The sequence below is a fragment of the Vicugna pacos genome, chromosome 11, assembly GCF_048564905.1.
Source record: "Vicugna pacos chromosome 11, VicPac4, whole genome shotgun sequence".
NCBI classification, from domain to species: Eukaryota; Metazoa; Chordata; class Mammalia; order Artiodactyla; family Camelidae; genus Vicugna; species Vicugna pacos.
In genome coordinates, this window is record NC_132997.1 from 6,020,133 (window position 1) to 6,043,576 (window position 23,444).

Genomic DNA, 23,444 nt, shown 5'->3' on the forward strand with positions numbered 1-23,444 from the left:
AGTTTTCTCCATTTTCCACTGTCAGAAAGGGTGTTTGACTGGCATCCTTCTTGTACAAACATTCCTGTGATCTTGTATGAGTATTCCTTTAGCTAAGGTTTCTGGAAATTTACTCCTTGGATATGACAACTTCATACATCACAGGATCCTTTCAAGTGAATCTAGAAATTCCTTCTCCTGTGGGGAATGAAAAGATGTAGAATAAATTATGTAACCAATTCTCTATCGCTGGATATGATTTCACTTCAGCTTTTCTTCCCACCATTGTAAACAGTGCTGTGTAAATGTTCTGATGAATACATCTTTTTGAACTGATTTTTTCTAAATGTAACGATTCCTAAAAGTGGAGTTCAGCCTGTGTGCACACACGTTTTTCAGAGTTTACATATCCATTGACATGTCATCCTCCAAAAGATCGCTCACAGTTTGTTGTCTCAAAGATGGACACTAGCTATAATATCTTTTAAACATATTTGCCAATATGACGAGCAAAATGATTTTCATTATTTTAGTTTGCACTTGATGACCAGTGAGGTTTTGAGCATTTTTCACTCATTAGCCATATGACTTTTAAAAAGTGAATGATCCCTTTTGTCCTTTGCAAACATTTAAGTGGGGGAGCTTCTAGTTGCTTTGTGACAGCTCAATGTATATTATGAACATTAACCCCTTGTCTTCATCAACATGTATCACAGAGCTTTTTCTTGTCATTTCTTGCCTTTCATTTTGTTCAGTAGGTTCATTATTGTTGTGGCCCAAAATAATCTTAAGATAGTAAATGTCTTCTTTTTGGGTTTTATTCTTAGAAATGCTTTCTTATAATGGTATAAATTTCTTCTGTAGGTTTTTTTAATCTCTAAGATGGAGATGATAATGGTACTTGTTACAGTGAGGAGAAGCTGAATTGATATGAGCAAAGAGTTGTATTTGCTCTTATTAGTACTTTCTAATATTTACATCACTTTCTGTAATTTTTCTTGCGGTCATTTTGACTGGAATAGAATTTGTTTTTTCCAGGTATTCTCTGATTGTAACAAGACAATTATTAAATTCATACTTTGCTTTTTAATTTGAAATCTCACCTGTAAAAAATACTTATGTACACTAGAGTCTCTTTTTGAGCTCATGATTTATTTCTGTCAGTCTTACTTTCTTACTCTAGCACTATATCTTACATATTGTAAAAATTTATTTAATATATTACAGTGTGAATTTTTTGATTCTTTTTTCGATCCCTAAATTTCTTGGCTTGTATTATGACTTTATTATTCCTGAAGAATTCTAATATAATTTTTTCAAGTTAAAAAAAACAGATAAGTGTTGTCATGGGATTTTTTAGTAATTTTGAATTATCTTTAGGAGAACGTACATCTTAAAACTGCTTTCCTCCATACAATATGTTGATGTCTCTACTTTCACACTTCTTACTTTACCCCTCAGTACAGTCCTGTACTTTCTCCATGTACAACATGGGCATTGTTTTTGAGTTTATTCCAGATTATTGTTGATGTTTTTGTTAATTTTTTAAGTGAGAAATTTTTACTATTATGTTTTTTAACTGTTAAAACTGACACCTAGGAAGGCAGATTCGGTTTGTAAATACTCACTTTGTAACTTCTCATTTAAAATTGTAAGTATTAAGTACTTGTTACAGAATCCTTTCTTTTCTGTTTTTAAAAATTTGTTTCCAAGATTCTCAAAATGGTCATAGCTAAGTAGTATAGGTGGGGAGACAGATGGAGAGAGGTAGTGTGGCTCATGTACAAACTGTGAGCACTTTCATGGCTGCCTTTATGCTGGAAAAGCTGCTGAAGAGTCCAGGTTAGACCAGGGGTGGCTTTGTATGCACTTGAAAGCCAGCTTTCCTGCCTGTATGGTGAAGCCTGGTAGGTGTGGCAGGTAGATGATCAAGGTCGAATGGAAGTTATTGGCTGCACAGAGCACTGTGTCTGAGAACTGGAGACCATCGCCATGGGAAATGCTTGGTGCCAGGAACAATGCAGAGGAGCTGGGGAGCCTTGTGTTAAGGATTTTCCAGCCCTGGGAGTGGGAAGATCAGACTCTGCGTTCAGATCTGAGTTTGAATTCATCCTCTTTAGTTTACTTGTCCTCTGACTTTGGTCAAGCTATATACCGTCTTTCACTTCCTGTATTCTTGTCTCTCAAATTAGGAGAATTACAGCCTGCTGCTAGAGTGTTTGATCAGGTTAAATAATTTGTGTCTATAAGATGCCACGTACAGTCACAAGCTCAGTGAGAAATGGGCTGTCGCCTGTACTTCTGCAACTCAGTGCTTGACAAGACATGGGGGAAAGCCAGTCCCTAATTTGTGTGTGATGCAAGTAAGAACAAAATTAATGTCTTGCCTTTCCCTAGCAGTATTCTTACAGCTTTGCTTCATTTACTTCTTTCCTCCTTTCCTTTCCCCTTTCCCATCCTCCACCAAAAGAGCCTCTCAGAAAAGTAGTTTCAAATTACTTTAAAGGTTGGCTCATCCTCATGAAATGATAGTATCATAAAAAAAACTGTGCACATCACAGAATATATTTTATTTGATTTACACACACACATGTGCATGCAAACACACACACACAAAATCAGTCTACCTCCCACTTGCAGAGGGAGAAGGTCCACTTTTTCTGAGTTTTCATTCACAGAGAGTGAGAACAATGTCTCTTACACAGACTTTCACCAGGCTTCGTGCATGGTGTTTTTAATTGAATTTCTGTTTGTGGCCATATATATAGTCTCCTAATAGAAGAGAGAAAGTGGAGACATAGACATTCCGCTGAGATATTGGTGTCATCATATTTTAGTTGTAAAGGACTTAAGACAGCATAGAGTCACAACATTTTATGGGTGAGAATCCATGATGTTGTAACTTGGACAAGAACCTGGGTCTTCTGCCATCTTGTCCACGCGGGTGAAGAGGCAACTGGGCAGGGGATAGTAGGGATCCTTCCTGCTTCACTTCCATGTTCTTGCTAGCTTTCATTTCAGCTGCCTTTAGTTTATGTTCATGAGGCCACTCATGGGAAGGTCACTCTGTCCTGATAGATTGAGTTTCTTATCAGCAAAAAGCTCTGGACCCACTCATATTTCCCAGAGTTTTCTGCTGACCTGCTGACACTTTATATAATTGAGACCTAAGAAACTACTGAATATAAAATCCTTATTGTTATCATTTCCCCTCGAGTACCATAGGAATGGGGTGCTGTCTCAGGCTGTCTAAAGCCAGATCTGAACAAAGATAGGGTGATGGGCTGTGCTGCTGGACCTACACAGTCGAAGGGGATTTCCACCTTAGCTTTATAATCAGGCAGATTAGTTCAAATCTTGCTTTTACCAATTATTATCTTTGTGTCTTGGGGGAGAAACTGTACTTTTTGTGTCCAAATTTGTTTATCTGTAAATAAGTTCAGTATTTATTTTAAGGTTTCTGTTTTAGAATTGAATGAGCTAATTCCTTCATTTAACCTAAAATAGTGATCGCATGGTTCTATGCTGGTGCCTTGGTAGTTGATTACTAAGGGAATTGGCAGTGAGAATGGGGGTGGGGGACCCCTGGATAATAGAGCTTATATTCCAGGATATGCTTGTAAAAGACTGGATGTGCAGTGGATTTTTAGTAAATATCTACTCCTTTCCTAATCTGCATTGATGGTTTATATATCTTTATACAAATATATGAACAATTTTTATTGCAATTTAAATATTTTGTCGTATTTACATTATGTAGCTATAAAAAATACGTGAAATAAAATGATTTGACTTTTATTTTCTTTTGAATAAGCAAAACAAAATAAAATAGAAAAGAAAAAAGTTTTGAAGGAGTAGAAATAATTTTATTTCTTTGGAATCAATTCCGTATAATAGGTTTTTTGTCGTGTTGTTAAACAGCATATAAAATTGATAGGTTGTGACATACTGGAAATGAGGAAACAGTGGAGACATACTACCTCTAATGCAGTCATTTTGTTACCAAGTCCAAACTCGTTCTGCTTGCTGCATGACAGGCCAATAAATGGGGAGATGAAATGTTGGAGTAAGGAATAGTGACTTTATTTGAAAATCTGGCAGACCCAGAAAATGGCATATTGATATCCAGTAGAACTCTCTTCCCCAAAGCAGAATTCTGTCTCCTTTTATACTAAAAAGCGGCGGGGATGTGGTTGGTTGTTGCAAACTTCTCGCTGTACGAATTGTTTCTCCTTGGAATCCTTTGTTCCTGCAGCTGTCCATGTGGGTCAAATTATGGTGCCCCCATAAAACCTCCAAATAAAAGAAAGGTTATCTATTTTACAACTTGCCATCTGTACATAAGTGTAGAAGAGCTAATATCCTTAAAGATCAGAGCCTGGAGAATAGGCTGTCCTGGATATTTCAGGCTAAAGGCAACTTTTTTTCAAAAGGTGCAGATAGCAAGTCGGAGCCTAGAAAACAAGGTACAGTTTTAAAGCCAAACAAACACATCTAACATGGAGTCAAATTTGTTCTTTTCTATTACAATTTCTTTTTCTAACTCATAAATAATTTTAGTAAGAAACATGAGAAATTTTTTTTATTTTTGCTTCTTAATAACGAATTACAACTACACTTTATTGAGCAGGGATGCTGTGCGTGCCTTGGGGTCACAGCAAACTCTTGTTGGGGGTGGTCGACCCTGCAACATGCCTGATGTCCTGTGTGTGTTGGTGAGGGTCCCCCTAACCAGGGGCTCTCTTCAGGAACCACCATATGGGCATTGACCTCTGGAGACCTCTTTTTCAGCTGCAGGAAATTTTTTCAGATTTTGTGATGGAAAAATCACTCCTGCTGCAGATAATCAGGGAATAAAGGAAGAGGAAAAGGGCTTGAAGTAGAGTAGAAGAGAAGGACAGAAGATCAGGGAACCTGGGGGTTGGCAGCGGGGCCCCGGGAGAGAGAGGAGCAGAGGTGTGGTGGGTCCCGGCTACGGAACCAGCTCCTGCACCTTTCCCCGCACCCAAGCCACACAGATTTTAATTGGGCCCAGGACTCCCTCCTGTCTGGATGTCACCCTGGGCAGAACTTTGAGAATCGAAGCTAAGGGGTGGTCAACACTCACCTAGGGGGTCACTGAGGACTTTGCTCATGTCCACATTGACTTTTCCAGTCATGTGCCTTCACCTGTTCTTTATCTCAGTATCTGAGAAGCAGGAGCAAGGAACTCATGGAGAGATCCAGGAAGATATCTGACTGTGTTAAGAGACGACAGTCACAGCGACACGTGGAGCGAAGACACTTGCAGTAAAGTAAAATAACTTCACAACTATTGCATCAGAGCTGCAAGTGTGAGAGAGCCTAAGCCTGTCTCAGAGTGCAGGGGACAAGAGGAAAGGAATGGTAAAATTAACACTGACATTTGAAATTTTGTTAAAAAGAATGCTACTGTTAATTGTATCACTTGAATGTATGCAGGTGTTTTTCTATGAGCATTCATAGGTTCACAAAACCCCACCAGCCACTCTTGCTCCCATCAGGTGTGGGCTTTCTCAAGCACAGTGCCCTTCCTGCTTGGGTGGGCCACGCTGCTGGTCCTTGCCTGGGGCCGGACTGCTACAGGACACTGAGTCCCCAAGGCACGGCCTGGGATACATGACAGGAACATCTCTGCTCTTGGCTGAGGGCCTCCGTTTCCCCCTGCAGTGTAAGAATGCCGGTGACTCAGTTAGAAGCATGCATCCAAGCCATCCTTCCGTGTCATCACCATCTAGAAGCGGTGCCTGAATCTTCTGAATTTCTGCAGAATGTTGTTTACAATCACCTTGAACAAGTGAGTGTGTGTCCTCTTTCAAGTGGAGGAATTACTGCCGTTTTCCTGGAACTTACTCACCACTAGTCCATCTGATTTTTCTGTGCTAGGATTCAGTAAGGCCTGCTAATAACTCTGCAGTCAGATCTTGAAACCCTGATGAAGAGGATTATTATTTTCTTTCCTTATATGATAGTATTTTACTTTCAAAATTCTGAGTTTTCTGTTCTTGGAGGAATTTTTTGGGTGTTTGGAGAAACAACTTTGCTCTTACCATCTTTGTGACCTGTTGCTATATGCATCTCACCTGTCTTCTGTCACTTGTGAGGCGGTTCCATTTGTGACCCTGTCCGGGTTATTCATGTTATAAAACATAAAATCTGTAAAAGTACAGAACCCTTTTACTCCGAAGACATTCCACAAATACTCCTTTAATCTGGGTGTGGTTTTAACAAGACACAATCATTAGAACATATACTTGCAGGTTGCCAGTGCAAAATCCCCAAATGAATAGTCTAGCTCAACATCTAAAATCTTTCTTATCTACCTTGGATATGTATGGATAAGTGAAGCAGTTTGCTAAGAACTCAAGACCAGGTTTAGGATACAGGCTGATGTAGCTCAGCAGGTCCTCCCAAGCTGATGCTCTGCCAGAGAGTGGGGTTGAGGGGAGAGGGCGTGCCCTGCCCTCCATGAGCTGACAGTTTCATGGCAAACACCTTCACCAGGTGAAGAAATTGGAGTTTCTTCTATGAAGAGTGAGTCTGAAAAGAGCCCAAAAAGCGTGGGAGTGACACAATCCCATTTTTCTCAAGTAGGGGAGAGTGGCTGTGGGGCCACCTGGGAGACTCGTGAGTCCAGGTGGGCAGTGTTGGTGGCTTCCACTTGAGCGGTAGGATAGTGGGTAAAAGCGAACAGATTGAAGGCATGTTTAGATGGTAAAAAGAAAGAATTAAAGCTGTCTATGAAGGTAGGATGGAGTAAGGCCCAGGTTTCTGGGTGGATTAATGAGTTAAATGATGGTCCTGCTGTGTTTTGAGGACGGAAAGCTGCAGAGGGATTTCTGGGGGAAAACTGATGTGTTCAGCTGTGGGTAAAGTGAAAGGTTGTTAGATGTGTGGTCTGGGAGCTCAGGTGAGAGCCAGTAGTGAGTAGGGAGAGGGGAGAGAGACTTTCAAATAATTTTATCTTGTGAACATACATATAAGGATGAGTAATGACACACTTAACCCCTCTATATTCTGTATTTAAAACCCAGTAACATTTTGCTATATTGATTGCAGGGGTTCTTAATTTTTTAATACAAATAAAATAAATAGAAACAAAATAGTGGAGTTAATGAATATCTTAGAGTTGATGTGTGTCCTTGTATGTATTTTGATTTCTCATCTGTTTATAAACATAATCTACAAAAAGTTAACTTGCTTAGAATAAGAGTTAAACACAGGGGCATGACACACTCTGTTGGGGGTTGAAGGTGATATCTTTGGCAAATTATGTAGCCTCTCTTTGCCTTTGTTGCATCTTCTGTGAATGCCCCCGGGCCCCTCATCACAGCTGATTTCCTAGACTAGAAGTTGGGAGGGAGGCTGCTGAAGGGAGTAAGAGGTGGCAACTGCTAGGAACAAAGAAGACAGAGACAAAAACAGATTAAAGCCTAGAAACTGAGTCCTAATACCCTCAAAGGAGAAATAATCCCACAGTGTTTTGAGCCACTTACCATAAGGGAAACAAAATCACGTGGATCCAAATCTCTTGAGCATATGTATATTGTGGGTGGGAGGGTATCATCAGAAAAGGGTTGAGAAGAGGCTTTTTGGTTTCCCTTAACGTTTTCAGTAAGAATGGGGCGCAGAAGCGAAAACCACCTGCTTCACAGTAGAAGGTGTTGTTTTGTGCGAAACTGACCAAAGTTTGGAAACCAGTCATCAGTGGTGCTGGGAAATGAAGAGGCTTCTGGATTGGGTTGGGCACTTGCTGTGACTTCCAGGTGACCTGCTGGCTGGGGGCTGTGAGGCGGGCAGTAGGTTTGCAGTGTGACCTGGGCATAATCCCTGGCTCTGAGGCTGCTGGTCTGACTAGCAGACCTGGGCAGATGCAGTCCTATTGGGGCATCTCGCGATGTGGCCTGGGACAACTGCCATGCTGAGGGCGAGAGGAGGGATCCCCTAAGGAGGTGTCCCTGTGAAGAGTAGAAACGTCCTCCTGCAGGGGAGGAAGAGCCTCTGAGCAGCGGGCCGGATGCACAGGCAAGAGCAGCCTGAGCACGGAGATTTCGGGGACCTGGAAGTCATAAAGTGGCCCGAACAGCCTTGTTCCTGAGAAACTGGAGGGAAAAGAAGCTGCAAATGCAGGCTAATTTCAGACCCTGTGGTGGGTCATGAGTGATAGGAAAGAAATGGTCAGGGAGGCACGAGAGAACCCTGTGGTTCTCCCAGTTGGGGCGTCACACCAGAGGGAGGTGCAGAGTTATAGACTTTGTCACTTTTTATCTGTGTGACTTTGAACAATATCACCCCACCTCTCTATATATATATCTTCATCTGTAAAGTGACAGAGTGACAACTCGTGTCATCAGAAGGCTTAGTTTAGCTCTGATCCTCTTTGTGCAGTCCTGTCAGTGCTGCCCTGCAAGGTTCTGCAGTGGCTGCTCTTACCCTGAGATGGGAGGGCGTAGAAGGGCATTGTAGCACCCAAGGGCAGGAAGGGGTTGCTTTAAAAGCAGACATGTAGCCTCCTGCAGCTGCAGACCTACAGGCAGTTTGGTTTATGGTCGTGGAGAGGACTTTGGAGGTCTTAGCATCGCCTTAAGACTTGTTTTCCCTTGGGGACCTGATTTGCCTTTGCAGATTAATGTTGAAGATTTGGGCTTCTGGCAAAGCTGTTTTCAGAGATGGGTATATATGTAACATATAGTATAAAAGGAAAGGTTTTATTTAATATTTGGGACTTTGTAGCTGTAGGGAACAGCTCTGTTGGCCTGGTTTCCACGGAGGACACTAGCGGTCGTCAGAGCGTGCGGGAGGGCAGGCAGCCTGCAGTGCTGCTGCGGGGGTTCTGCCCAGCAGGATGCTCTGCTGAGTTGACTCTTCTCTGAGTTTGGTTGCCAGAGGAGCAGACAGCAAATAATGAGTTCTGGTGGGATTGTATAATGACAGGAAGAAAGAGGGAGCCGTAAGTTCTTCGGGACTACTATACTCTTTTGGTTCCTGATCCAGTGTGTCCCATTACAGAATTGATGAGTTGTGTCTATTCTGGGACTTGATTGAAATAAACGTGCAGCCTGAATATAAGAGTTAGGTTTTATTTGTCAGGAGGACTCGAGCCAGGATGACCGCCTCTCGGAACACTCTGAGGGACTGCTCCCAAGAGTAGGGGAGAAGCTAGGATTATATAGGAGCTTTACAACAAAGACCAGGTAGTCAGAACAATAAAACATTGCTTGTTATCTAAAGAAAGCCAGGTATCTCAAGTTCATGAATTTAATGCTTTTCAATATATGGGAGGAAGCCAACATTTGGGCTGACTGAATATATACTTTAGACAAGCACCTAGCTATCTAGGGCCAGTAATCTGTCCTTTCTTATTCTGAGTCTGCTCAGAGGGCACCGTTGTGAATGGCTGCAGGCCTGTCTTCACTGGGGGGTGGCGGCAGCCGCTGATGACTTGTTTTCAGCATTCTTTGTTTAGTGACATGGTTGCAATATTTTCATTCAATTTGTAGTATTTTCATTCACAGAAAATTATGATATTACCCTGATTATGGATAATCTGGAAGCTTGGAATGGAACCGAGATGGAATTACTGCAGGTAACTTCTACTTTAATAAGCCATGTGTAAACATGAACACGGAGGAAGCATACAAAAGGATTCGGTGGTGAATGGGAAGGGTTTCTGCACGTACAGGAGAAGGCAAGGCAGAATTCCTCTTCTTTGTGGGCAGGTATGTGAGTCCAACATTCCTTTCTGAAGTGCTTTCTGAGAACTGTATATGGTAATGAACCAACATTGACAAACGGTGGCACACATTGCATTTAAGAGCTGGCTGGCTTCAACTTGGGTATTGGACAGGTGGAATTCATAGGCAGTGGTCAGGTGGATGGGACAGAGATGGAGCCCAGGCCTGGGCCCATATTCAGGTTGAAATCGCCATTTACTCACCATAGCGCCTTGGACTTGAATGTAACCTCTCTTAAACTGATGGTGAATCTGTGAAATGGGCATGATAATATTCGTTACTTCCTGGGATTGTTGTAAGTTCTGAAGATTATTATAGCACACATGAAGCACTTAACACACTGACACTTAGCAGTGTACACTTTGTTCGACCACCACGCTTGGTGTGTGTCAGAGCCTTAAAGGCAGCATGTGTCTGTTTAGGATGCACTGGTAGCCCCTTGGCTAGTTTGTGAATTTGGTGATTTCCTTTAATACTTGTAACTCTGTGTGCCATGGGCAGTTATTTTTATGGACAGATGAGGAATCTCAGGGTAAAAAAGACTGTGTAATTTGCCCAAAGTCAGACCATAATTTTGTGTGCAGGGGCCTCGGTTCAGCATGGGCTCCTGGGCCTTCTGCTCTCTCCGTTCAGCACCAGAGCCAGATGTGGGCTCGGCTGTTTCCCAGCCCAGAATATCCGGCAGGCCACAAGACACACCTGGTCCTGTGCTGCTTGAGCAAAATCTCCGGAGGAGAGGCAGTTACAAAAGGGATAAACATAAAAACAGACGACAGCAAATTGTGATCAGCTCTGAGAAGGAAAGGAACACGTCTGGCCGTGCAGAGCTGGGAGCTTTCCCATCGGGGCTGCTCTGGGGGCGCTCATCTCAGCTAAACAAGCTCTGCTGCTGCACCAAGGCAGGAAGGCAGGGCGCGTGTGGCCAGGTAGACAGGGCCTCGTTGATTGTACTCATTCCCTATTAAGTGGCAGGTGTCACAGGCACTTAACTAATAAACAGATGTTGGCCATAATCATCACGCATTTTGCTTGGTAGTTTTATTGGCGCCAACTTTGAGAGGAGGTCTTTGAATCTGGGGAGTTTGCCGCATGCCCGTGATTACCATGGATATACCCCCACTGGTCTTTCAACCTAGACTGGTGTGGCTGTCATGTCCCAGCCTTGTGAATGGCATCGTGTAGCTTCTCCCAAGTGGCCCAAATGGCTGACATTGATATGCTTAATTCGTAGGAAATGGTATGTGACAATAAGAGAAAAAGTTAGTAAGAAATTGCAAAACTAGAAAATAACCAATTCTTCCCCTGCTGGGGGACCGTACCCTGTGTCACTCACCCCACTCACTGCCTGTCACCTCCTCCCTGAGGACTCCGTGTTCAGAAGCCACTCTGAGCCTTTGAAGAACATTTTGCCTCATGACACTGTTGACTAGGACCTGCGACCTCTCTGTCCCTGGTTAACTCTCTCTTCAAAGCCATTTAAATTTCTTGCAGGCTCCTCCACTCAAATGTAAGATTAGCCCCTTTAAACTTCTTGATGCAGCTCCTTAATGAAGATCTTGGGAAGGAAACCTAGCCAAAACCTGGGAGGTATTCACATAGTGAATATAACCTGAGCATTTATTGACGTTCAGAATCAGAGCGGTGGGAGACACAGGAAGGCCTTTTTAAGTTAGAAAGTGGAAAGAGAAAGGACTCAGGATGTTTGAGACTGAAACATCTCAGTCCCAGCCAGCAAGGCACCGGCGTTCAGGATGGTGTGTGGGGAGTGCAGAGTTCTCAAAAAGAAAGAAGTGGTGGGATGGCAGGGAGGACATTTAGGTACTTAACTGGGGAAGGAAAAAGTTGGCTGAACAATTCATGGTTGAACAAGAGGATTGTGACATGATGTGCTTGTATTTTGGAGAGAAGGGTTTTGTGGAGCCAGGCCTAAGGAGAAATCTCTCTGACTGGGGAGTCAGCACAACAAAAAAACACAGAGAACCGGGCAGACCCCATGGCCCCTGATGGGGGAGAGGCTGCCCACCAATTGGAGACCTGGAGGCTGCTTCTGTCCCTTAGCTGGGGCCTCAGACCTCACTTCACATCCCAGTCCTGTTGATACAAGAAAAAATATGTGGGGCATGAGAAGGGCTGTGTCCCAGGCTTCCGTTGAGCCCCTGGGATGTGCCCCACCAGATTTTGTTCCTTGACTTCATGCAGTAAAGAATTCAAGAACAAGCCAGTGTTGAGTAAAGGTAGATTTATTCAGAGAGATACATTGACAGGCATGAGAAACGTCACGAAGTATGGGGGTTTGATGCTCAGATTAAAAGTAGGCACATACTCCACAGAAATAGTGTGGGCCTTCTCCGAAGAGGTAGAGAGAGGGGTTCCTGGGAGGTGGCTCTGTGTTGCTCCTTTTCTTGGGCTTCGTGGTTTCATATGCTAATAAGTAGAAGGACCAGCCTTAGGGCAAGGGGCTGGGATTCCAGGGAGTTGGCCATTTCCCACCCTTTGACCTTTTGTGGCTAGCCTTGTGACTGCCATGGTGCCTGGGGCCGTGTTATTCACCATGTTACTATTACAATGGGTGTATAATGAAGCTCAAGATCTGCTAGAAGTTAAATCTCTTCATCCTGAGCCTCAAGACCTATTGGGGGTTGAATTCTTCACCATTTTGATGTTAATTGCTGTGGTCTTTCTTGAATGGCTTGCTCTGCCCCCTTCCATCCTGTCTCACTGTGATGACACAGAGAGAGCAAAGGCCGGGCCCTGCGTGTGCTCCTGCATTTAACAGCGGGAGATGTGGGGTGGGCTGAGGATGACTCTGAGTGGTGAAAAATATGTTTCAGATATTCCCACATGAGACATGGGGACCTGCCAGCAGCCATCGCAGATTTATCTCACGGGCATTATCACTTGTGTTGTTACGGAAACAACAGGCCAGCCAAGAAATAAGCACCACTCAGAGGGTGGGAGTACTGAGATTTATTATGCCAGCGGGCTCAGAGGGGCTTCTGTTCCCAAGCCCTGAGCACCTCCAAGACGTGCACATGAGGTTTTATAGGGTTAATTACAAGTATGGGGCTTTTAGCCAATAAGGCTCAAACAACAAAAAGCAAGGAATCAGTACACTGAAGCTTATCAATTTGGAACAGATCATGTTACTGACAATTGTTGACCTTGGATTTACGAGTTAGCTTGTTAGCCCAGTAAACTGACACTGAACTTCAGATTTACGAGTTAGCCCAGCAAAACTTAGATCAGTAAACCGACACTTATCACACTTAGATTTGTGACTTAGCTTGTTAGCCCAGCTGGGGTTTTTGTTCACAGTGTCACTCATCTTTTCTATTTTTCTTTTTTTTTAAAGTATTTAATCCAAATTTAATATCAGGATTTTTTTGGAAAGAAATTCCTCTTTTTCTTTTCTTTGGGGCTCTTTTGGGGGGTAGGTAATTAGGTATATTTATCTGTTAGTGGAGGCCCTGGGGCTTGAACCCAGGACCCCGTGCACGCTAAGCACACGCTCTACCACCTGCCCCATCATCTTTTTCTTTTTGCTTTAGCTGCCAAGAATCTTACAGCTGAATTTCTAGTCGGCCTTTAACACTTGCCCTGACTTCATGGAATCCATTTTTATGAGTTTACCTCCCCCTGGTTTCATTTAAGTATTGAATCTCCATTTTCTCTTCACTCTCAGTTTTGCCTTTTTGTTGTTATGGTTGTTAAGCTGTGTTTAAAAAATTGTTTAATTTCTCTTTTAGCAGGAGGCTGAAGTAAATAAATTTGTAAACAAACATCACACTTAAATGCTTTTATATATTCTAAGCTGTTTAGTAGTTAATTAAAAACCAAATTGAATATTAAAGGGATAACATTTTTAAATTATTTTTTAATTTTTTATAAAGACATAGCTGATTTAAAATATATGTTTCAAGTGTACAATAGATGCTCCATTTATAGTTACTGTAAAACATTGTCTGTATTCCCTGTGTTGTAAGATACATCCCTCTAGAGTGTTTACATTACATGTTGCAGTTTGTATAAGAAATTTGGGTAACGCAGAGTCTGGGACGTGGCTGTGGCTGACCCAGGTTCACGCAAACCCTGCCTGTCAAAGCTCAGGCCTTCACTCCTGTCTGCAGGGGAGCTAGTGGAGGCAGCTCTCATCAGCGCTGGCACCACACTCTGAGTGGCAGTGACAGCAGTGACTGTGTGTGGACGTGAAAATTGTTGTTCCAAGAGTTTTACATGCTTTTCTGCATTTAATAATTAAAGCCCTCCTGTGAGGAAGCGTTTTAAGTTTTTAATGAATAATACATTTTATTTTGATACTGATAGACTTCAAAACTCCGGAAAATTTACAGGAGTAGTACAATAAACGCTTAGATACAGTTCACCTTAAAGGGCACTATTTGCCCTTTTGTGACGGGTTTATTTTAGCATAAATTTTCAAAGTTCATTCATATTGTAGCCTGAATCAGTACTTTATTCTTTTTGTTTGATAATATCCTTTTCCTTTTTTTTGTTTTTGGTCTATTTAAAAATATTTTCATTGAAGTCTAGTCAGTTTATAGTGTTGTGTCAGTTTCTTGTGTACAGCACAAAACTTCAGTTAAATAGGAACATACCTGTACTCATTTTCATATTCTTTTTAAACATAAGTTACTATAAGTTATTAAATATATTCTCGGGTGCTATACAGTATAAACTTGCTGTTTATTGTATACATACTCAGCATCTGCAAATCTTGAACTCCCAATTTATTCCTTCCACACCCTCTCCCCTCTGGTAACCATAGTTTGGTTTCTATGTCTCTGTGTCTGTTTCTGTTCTGTAGATAAGTTTATCTTTTTGTTTCTTTGTTTTTTTTTTTTGTTTGTTTGTTTTAGATTCCACATGTGAGCGATCTCATATGGTATTTTTCTTTCTCTTTCTGGCTTATTTCACTTAGAATGACATTCTCCTGGTCCATTCATATTGCTGCAAGTGGCATTATTTTATTATTATTTTATTGCTGAATAGTAGTCTATTGGACATATATACTACAACCTCTTTATCCAGTCATCTGTCAGTGGACATTTAGGTTGTTTCCATGTCTTCATATTGTAAATAGTGCTGCTGTGAACATTGGGGTGAAAGTGTCTTTTTGAATTACGGTTCCTTACGGATATATGCCCTGGAGTGGGATTGCTGTGTCATCTGGGCCCCCAAGGTTTTGTCTTTTGAGGAACCTCTATACAGTTTTCCACAATGGCTCCACCAAACTGCATTCCCACCACAGTGTAGGAGTGTTCCCAATTCTCCACAGCCTCTCCAGCATTTAGTGTCTATGAACTTCTGAATGATGGCTATTCTGACTGGTGAAAGGTGATACTTGTTTGCAGTTTTGATTTGCATTTCTCTGATAATGATATTGAGCATTTTTTCATGTGCCTATTGGCCATTTGTATGTCTTCATTGGAGAAATGTTTCTTTAGGTCTTCTGCCCATTTTTGGATTGAATTGTTTGTTTTTCTTTTTTATCAAGTGAAAAAGCTGTTTACATATTCTGGGAATTAAGCCCTTGTCACTTTCATTTAATGCAACTATTTTCTCCCATTCCATAGGTTGTCTTTTTGCTTTAATTTTTGTTTTCTTTTCTGTGCAAAAGCTTGTAAGTTTAATTAGAACCCACTTGTATATTTTTGCTTGTATTTCTATTGCTTGAGTAGACTGCTCTTGGAAAACATTGTTGAGATATATGTCAGATGTTTTGCCTATGTCTTCTTCTAAGAGGTTTGTAGTGTCTTGTCTACAATTTTAAGTCTTTAAGCCATTTTGAATTCATTTTTTTGTATGTTGTGAGGGGGTAGTCTAACTTCATTGATTTACATGCAGCTGTGCAGTTTTCCCTGCACCATTTGCTGAAGAGGCTGTCTTTACTCCATTGTATGTTCTCACCTCCTTTGTCAAAGATTCAATTACCAAAAGTTTGTGGGACTATTCTTGGTAATTTTGTTTATCCATTCATTGATGGATGGATATTTTTAGTGACTTTTAGCTACTCTGAATGATACTGCTATGAATATTGATGTGCAAGTTTTTGTGAGAATACATTTCCATTCTGTTGGCTGTACAGTTGGCCCACCATATCTGTAGTTTCCACTTCATGGATCCAGATGGCTGATTGCAAAAGGACTTGATCATCCTTGGATTATGGTATCCAGGGTGAGGGGTTCCTGAAACCAACCCCCCGAGGACACTGAAGGATGACTCTACATGTAGGAGTGGAATTGCTCAGCCACATAACTCTAACCTTTTGAGGAAACATCGGGCTTTTCCAAAGAAGCTGCCCCATTGCCCCTTTCCAACGGCTGCATATTGAGGGTATCCATTTCTCTGCCTCCTGACTGACACTTGTTATTGTCCATGTTTTGATTATAACCATCCTAGTGAGTTTAAAATGAGATCTCATTTTGATTTTGATTTCGCTGGTGATGCTGAGCATCTTTTCAGATGCTTATTGGCCAATTGTGTATCTATTTAAATCCTTGGCAAATTAAAAAATTGGGTCGATTTTCTTTGTATTGTTCAGTTGTAAGCATTTGTTTTATATCCTGGATACTAGTCTCTTATTAGATATATGCTTTGCAAGATTTTTCTCCTATTCTGCAGATTGTCATTTCACTTTAATTTTTTTAAACATTAAAACAATTTCTTTATAGGGGAGGTAATTAGATTTATTCATTTTGTTTTTCTTCCTTAGCACACACTCTATCATTTGAGCTCCCCCTTTCCCCTTTCATTTCACACTCTTGATGATGTCCTTTGTAACAAATGATTTTAATTTGATGAAGTCCATTTTATCTATTTTGTTTTATCACTTGTGCTCTTGGTATTGTATCTAGGAAGCCATAGCCTATCCTATGACCACAAAGATTCATACTATGTCTTCTTTTAGAAAGTTCATACATTTAGTTTTTACGTTTCTGTCTGTGATCCATTTTGAATTAATATTTGTTATATAAAATACGTGGTCCAGATTCCAGATACATTCTTTTGCCTTCAGATACCCAGGTGTCTCTGCTCCATTTGTTGAATAGACTATACTATCAATGGAGTTTTGTTGGCACATTTCTGGAAAACTGACTGTAAATGTAAGTTTCCCCCCAGGATTTTTTATTGTGTCTCATAGATTTCTGCATCCAAACTTATGACAGAAGCATAATGACTTGAGTGCTATAGATTTGCTGTAACCTTTGAGTGAGTCCTCCAAATTTGCTCTTCTTTTTCAAGATTGTTTTGGCTGACCTGGGTCCCTTGCTTTCAATATGAATTTTGGGATCAGTTTTTCAATTTTTGCAAAGAAGTCAGCTGGAATTTTGATAGGGATTCCATTAAATATGTAGATTACTTTGGGAAGTCTTAACATTTTTAACAATATTTTCTACCATTGCATGATCATGGGATGCCTTCCATATATGAAGATATTTTAAATTTTTTTGGTGATACTTCAAAATATTCAATGTACAAATCTTGTAAACTTTTGTTCAATGTATCTCTCATTTTATTTTTTATGCTGTTGTAAATGGAAAGGCTTAGCTTCATAAGGGTGGGACTATATATATCAATTTATTTATTCCTAGGATTCCTACATAGCAAATACACTAGGTTTATATTTGCTACATTGATCTATCCACAATTCTTCCCACCCCCGTGTCATAAGAAACCAAGACCCAGCTTAAGCCATCTGAACACCTATGTGGAAGTGAGAAATGAGACCTTTGGGTGGGGTTTGTGTAGATGATACTGAGATCTTATTCAGGATGGCTTCATCTTAATTTCTTTTAAACAATCCTTTCAGAGTATATAGTCAGATACATTAGGAAAATGCTCTTTTGATGTGCAGAGGAGCTAAGACTATAATTTTCAAGTAATTTCTAGTGAGAGTGTTGTACTTGAAACATAATTTGCATCAATCTTTGAAGATTTATGTTTCAGGAGCTTTGAGTAAATAATACCTGTCTTTATTCAATAACTACAACTAAATGCTCAAGCAACATGTAAGAGTTTGAGCAAACTGCTCCCGCCCCGTAGTGCTGGTTGGTTGCAGCTGTAACTGGAGTCAGCGCTTACCTTGCCCAGTACACTTGTGCTGATCTGCTCAAAACAGTTCGTTCAACTGTTTGTCGGTAGTCTTTTAGACAAAGCCATAAAGCATTGATTTAAGGTTGCTGGAATGTAATCTATTCTTATTAATATTAAGTAAGCACATATTGAGTACTTACTGTATGTTGGGAATTGTCCCTCAGCCTCACATGAATATTACTTCTAATAAAACCTCTCATATTTCCCTGTTATTTGCACTTTACAGATAAGGAGACTGAGGATTAGGTCTTCTCTCTTTTGGGGGGAGCTCATTATCAATGATGGGAAGTTGTAAGGAAAAAGATATTGATTCATCCAGAGAAAATATTTTTCTGAGATTCAGTATTGAAGAAGGTAACCACTGAAGAGGGTGATCATTGTTTGAGTGAGACGAGCCCCGGGTTGTACGGAGTCAGCATCCCTGTCCTGGACGCTTCACGTTTAGAGCTGCGTGGTGGGTGAGGCGGCACGGCCGCGCAGGGAAAGCGGATGCCGGGCCGTTGGGCTGTGCTCAGGCCCGGTGGGGCTTTCTCCTAAGAGCAGTGGACCGTCATTGACAGATTTTAAGTAGGCTAGTGCGGTGCTCTCGTAGATCACTTTTGTCTTGTAGAATGCTTAGAAACATTTAGAAGGCTTGGCAGGAGGTGATGTGATGAGTCAGAGTAGGGTGGCTGCGAGGTGTAGCAGTGTTCAATTTTCAAGTGATTTTCAGTCCCAGGTTTGTGGCTCAGTAGCCGTGTCACTTTGGATGACACACCCAAGGAAGTGAAACAATTTATCTAATCAATAGAAGCAGTGATGTACCGAACTCCCAGGACTGCTGTGTAGATCCAGTGAGATAACGTGTGCACAGTGTGCAGCATGGTCCCCAGCACAGAGTCAGTGCTGAGGGAGTGCCAGTGAGTACCTGGTAGGACAGGTGTGGGTGGTGGATCTCGTTGACTGAGGAAATTTGTCCCTGAAGGAGGGGTCTTGTCACATCTGTGAGTGATTGGCCTGAGCTGGGAGAGGCAGGGAGACCTTGTCCCCGACCATGGGCCCTGGGCAGGATGGCTATGGGAGGAACACCGTGAAGTTAGCTCTTGGCAGGTGGAGTTGGAGGTGCCCTTGAGACATCTAAGTGCAGTGTCACAATCACAGAAGTGGTCTGGTCCCGGGCTGTGCATTTTCCTGCCGAGATATTGATCTCTGAACGTGAAGACATACTTTACAGGACAAGTGAATAGTAGTATCATCTCTCATCAAAGCTCACATCTCTTTATTCATCACTCACTTTGCTAATTGGGTAGTTACAGAACACACTTCACTGTCCTCCCCTGGGCTCAGGCTCCACAGAAAAGAGCTGGTGAGTCTCCCTCTTTTCCAGAAGAAGACACATTTAGCTGGTAGACTTCTATACCTCGCCAGACTTAGAATTTTAGGTTGTTGATTTAATTCTATTTTCTGTTGGTCATCTCCTGACAGGAGAGACGTTTTACCTCATGGTCAGGTTTCAATTAGCTGTTACTGAGAATTGCTGGTCTGATCCATAGTGTATTTATTCTATTAACTTTGTAGAGTACTTATCATTTTTCTGTCTTTGCTCTTTAATTTTGTTTGCCCCTTCAATTTTCTATCTTATTTGGGACCTTATTTTATTTTTTAATTAAAAAATGTCTATTAGCAGTTAACAAAACAAAAGCAAAGAAAAAATGCACATGATAGCTAAATTTAGAAAATATCTTGTGTGTTTTCTGTCTCAGCCATGGAGGGTTCTAGAAACTCGTGAAAAGCTTCATTACATAAGTTCCTTTAAATTCTGATTAAGAAATAAAACCTTCCTTCCTCATCTTTCAAGCTGCACAGCTAAATGTCAAGAAAGTGAGGGGAAATTCTCAGAAGCCAAGACAAACCAGAAAGCAGGGATTCTGGGAGATACGTGAGCCTTAGAAGCCCTGAGGTGCTGGTTGGCTCCTGAACTGAGTTTCAGTTGCCCTGGCAGGAGGGCAGGAGGTGAGCCTGTGGCCTCTCACACTGGGAGTTGGATGGCTGTTCTTATGTAAGGCCAAGCACATCCTGAGAATCCTGCTTTATAAAAGGTTGAATTAGAAAGAAAAGAATAAAAGCATTCCTCAAGGCAAGGAAGTAAGGAAAGTAAAATTTTTTGGAAGCGGGAAAAAATAACATATCCAAAGTAAGGATTTAGTTTAAAGCTGTTCTGGCATGAGAGTGACCACAAACCCATGGCAGAAAATCACAGCTCCTCCCGGAAAGAGAAGGTGTGTTTTGAATGAATCAGTGGACAGCCATTCTGAAAAAGGCCTCCAGAGTCTTCTGGATCAAGATACTGGACTCAAACACCTCCCTTCCATGGTCTCATTTAAATAACTAGAAAGGTTTTAAAGGAAAGAAGCCATAATCATATTTCTATTTGTTGACATTACTTTATGCTAGGAATTCAAAGGTGACTATGGAGTTGTCTCCTCTTTATGGACCTTACTTTCTATTTGACATAGTTGGGGAACTTGGTGGAGGGTGGTGTTAGTATGTTGCAATTAACCAGGAGAGGAGTTTAAGAAAGCAGTGAAGGGTTGGTGACATTTTTCGCTGAGGACAGTCCTGTTCAGTTGGCTTGTAATTACAGGCTCGTTGAGTTGTCACTGGAGGGAATTAATCTTAAGGAATTTGGACTTAACTCAGGCCTCTTCAGAATGGACAAGTGAACCTGGAGAAAGACAGTCAAATCTGTGCAGACATTGAAGTTCACTTCAACATGCGGTATCCATGAGCCAAAGATAGGACTAGTAGGCAGCACTTCTTGAGGACAGAGGAGTGGTTTTTAAGGTTCTTCAAGAATGAATCCCAAGGTACCGGGATGGCCAGTTGTCAAACTGTGACTTTGCTCTTTGGACAGTGTATCCACCAAGGGTATTGGCCGTTTATAAGTTTCCATTTCTCTTTAATACATGTCAGGTTATGAGGACGTGGGCATAAACATTTCACACCTTGTCAAGGTGACTTTGGGTACCTGCCTAGAAGCATGGGCACAGTTGCGGCTGCGTCATACATCTTGCCGCACATCCCGCTCCCCGGCTCCGTGATCACGGCAGAGTGGTTCCTTATTGAGCTGTCCATCTCCTCTGTGACATCGTAACCAAACAAAAGACTGGAGTGTATTAGCTTGGCTTTTTTCTTTTCTAACATTCCCTTCAAATTATGATGACTGATAGTGGACCCAGTTACGTTTGCAGATGATTTACAAGTAGGGCTGTCAGTACAAACCTTGTAATCCCCGCTGTGTGATCTAGAGAAGAAAGTTACACTCTTTCCAAATTGTTTTGATGCACTTATGTGGGAAAATGATGTATGTTTGAATATGTATTTCCTCTCTTAATCATCATGGCTAGAGATGAATATTTGTAGACATGGAATGGGTACTCTGTATTTGAACTGTATGGTCCCCTAAATTCTCCCCAGCTTTTTAAAGTCATCACTGGAGTGCTACCTCCAGAGTGCCACAAAACATCCAACACTGCCTGCTCTTCGGACACTGTAAGTTTCCAAGTTGGAGAAGGCTGCTGGCTGGTGAGGCATTCTCTCGCACATCTCTGGTTGGGTGATGTGAGCTGAGAACACAAGAATTGGCAGACAGTAACTAACCACGATCACGTCCATTTCTGGAACACTCATGGAGGATTTTACACCTATGCTAGTGGAATACATTATTTCATTTAGTTTTCCCAACAATCATAATTAGATTTTATCACCTGTATTAAAAAGGAAACTGTCAAAGCGAGTGACGTGCAGACTTTGGACTGGAACACGGTTCTTTCTGATCCCTGTCTCTGTTCCCTCCCCGGCCTATCCTTGCAAGTGACCAGGAGACTCTTCCTCAGTCTTGAGTTTCCCTCTGATGTTACCGCTCTCTTTGTTTCTAAGAGAGGAAAACAAGTCTAAACTTACTTTCCAGTTGGAAATGGAATGGAGAGTTAACGTTGGAAGCCGGGAGAATCTGTCCTGTGATGAAGTGGTCTCCGAGCCACTTCCACTGGGATGTCACATCACTGTCTGGGCCCCTTGCTCAGCCTGTGCACAGGTGACAGCGCAGTTGTGCCGAGCAGTCCTCCCGGACAGGGCAGTGGGTTGGAAATGAGTTTGGGGATTTGGTTTCATTACACAAGTTCCTGAGGGCCTTGACCTGGCACTTCGAGTGGGAGCATTCCCTGTCCCACAGACTGTGCTCTGGGCCCGTGCAGACCTGACGTGGCCTCAGCGTGAGTCTCAGGGCCCGTGGTGATGAGGAGCATTTTAGCCCAGGGTCTGCCGGAGGCTCTGAGACTACTGGGCTGTGGGGCTTTGTCCAGGATGATAATAATTCCTCCCCGAGTTTCAGATTTCCTTGCCTGTGAGCCGGGGTAGTAGTTGTTTCTGAGATGATTGTAATGATTCAGTAACGGGCGCAGCATGTGCTGACAGGTAGCTGGGTGCTTTAGGAGCAGAAGTCGCAATCACTCTGTCAGCCTCTCCCTGTGCGCTCTGTGCTTTGAGAAGTTGTGTGTTTGGTGAAAGTCCCGCCCAGACCCTAGGGTCTAGATGAACTGTTGTTCCTTTACTTTCCCTTCCTTTTCCTCTTTCCCTTCTCTGTGTCCCATGTTTAGGTAGCAGATTCCTCTATTTCAGGGAATACGGGCTTTTCTAGTAAAGGGACAGGTGGAATGCGGAGAGGTGGGGCCCAGAGGGGGTCTGGAGTGTCTGCACAGTGCTGCTTCCCTGCGTTTCTGCATCCGGTCCCATCAGTGCACTAAGTCAGCCTTCCTCTTCCTTCCTGTGTCATCGGGTCTCTGTTTTAAGGGAAAACCATTTTTATGGGTCTTTTTTCACTTACGTGTTTCATTCAGATGCTTGTTGCTTTTCTCCCTGTGCTTCAGCGTTCCGAGGAGAGAATTCAGCCGTGCAGCATCCTCTCCGAGCTCTACGAGTTGATCGGCTTCCACTGCAAGTCCACCTTCTTCAAGCGGGTGGCCCCTTGCGGCACGCGGCCCCCGGCATCCCAGAGCCTGGCGGGAAGGCCTGCTCCCGACTCCTCCTGCAGACGCTTCCTGGCTACAGTCTGTCGCTGGACCTGCAGGACTTCAGCAAATGTGTTAGAACTAAAACATTGCTTCAGTCCCATTAACCATGCCTGGTTTGGGCCCTGCTGTCCTGCCTCATCAGGGTGAATTTTGATTCATTTAGAACAGGGCTCAGCAGACTTTTCCTTTCAAGGGCTTGGGGGTAAATATTTCAGGGTCTGAAAACCTCCTGATCTCTGGTGCAGCTGCTCAGCTCTGCTGTTTAGATGCCAGAACAGCCAGACAGTCCACACACCCATAGAGCTTTATTAACAGCGGTGGCTGGGGCTGGATTGGGTGTATGAACTGCAGTTTGTCCCCACAGCCTCCTCAATATTGACACCTGCAACAGAGTGTACATTTGTGACAATGGGTGAACCTACACTGACACATCATCATCACCCATAGCCCATACTTGACACTAGGATTTACACATTGTGTTGTGCACTCTGTGGGTTTGGACAGATGTACAATGACATGTATCCACCATCACAGCATCATACAGAGTCGT

General features: G+C 42.4%; 1 long non-coding RNA gene across 2 annotated transcripts; it reads left to right on the forward strand.

Moving 5' to 3' along the window:
• Positions 1–5,150: 5,150 nt before the first annotated feature.
• On the forward strand, positions 5,151–23,000 carry LOC140699586 (uncharacterized). Of its 2 annotated transcripts, XR_012077791.1 has the most exons (4): positions 5,151–5,364; positions 5,668–5,794; positions 9,513–9,583; positions 22,751–22,847. It is a non-coding gene; the product is annotated as an uncharacterized lncRNA (long non-coding RNA). The 2 variants fall into 2 exon arrangements; XR_012077792.1 differs by lacking the exon at positions 9,513–9,583 and having other exon boundaries at positions 22,751–23,000.
• The last annotated feature ends 444 nt before the right edge of the window (positions 23,001–23,444 follow it).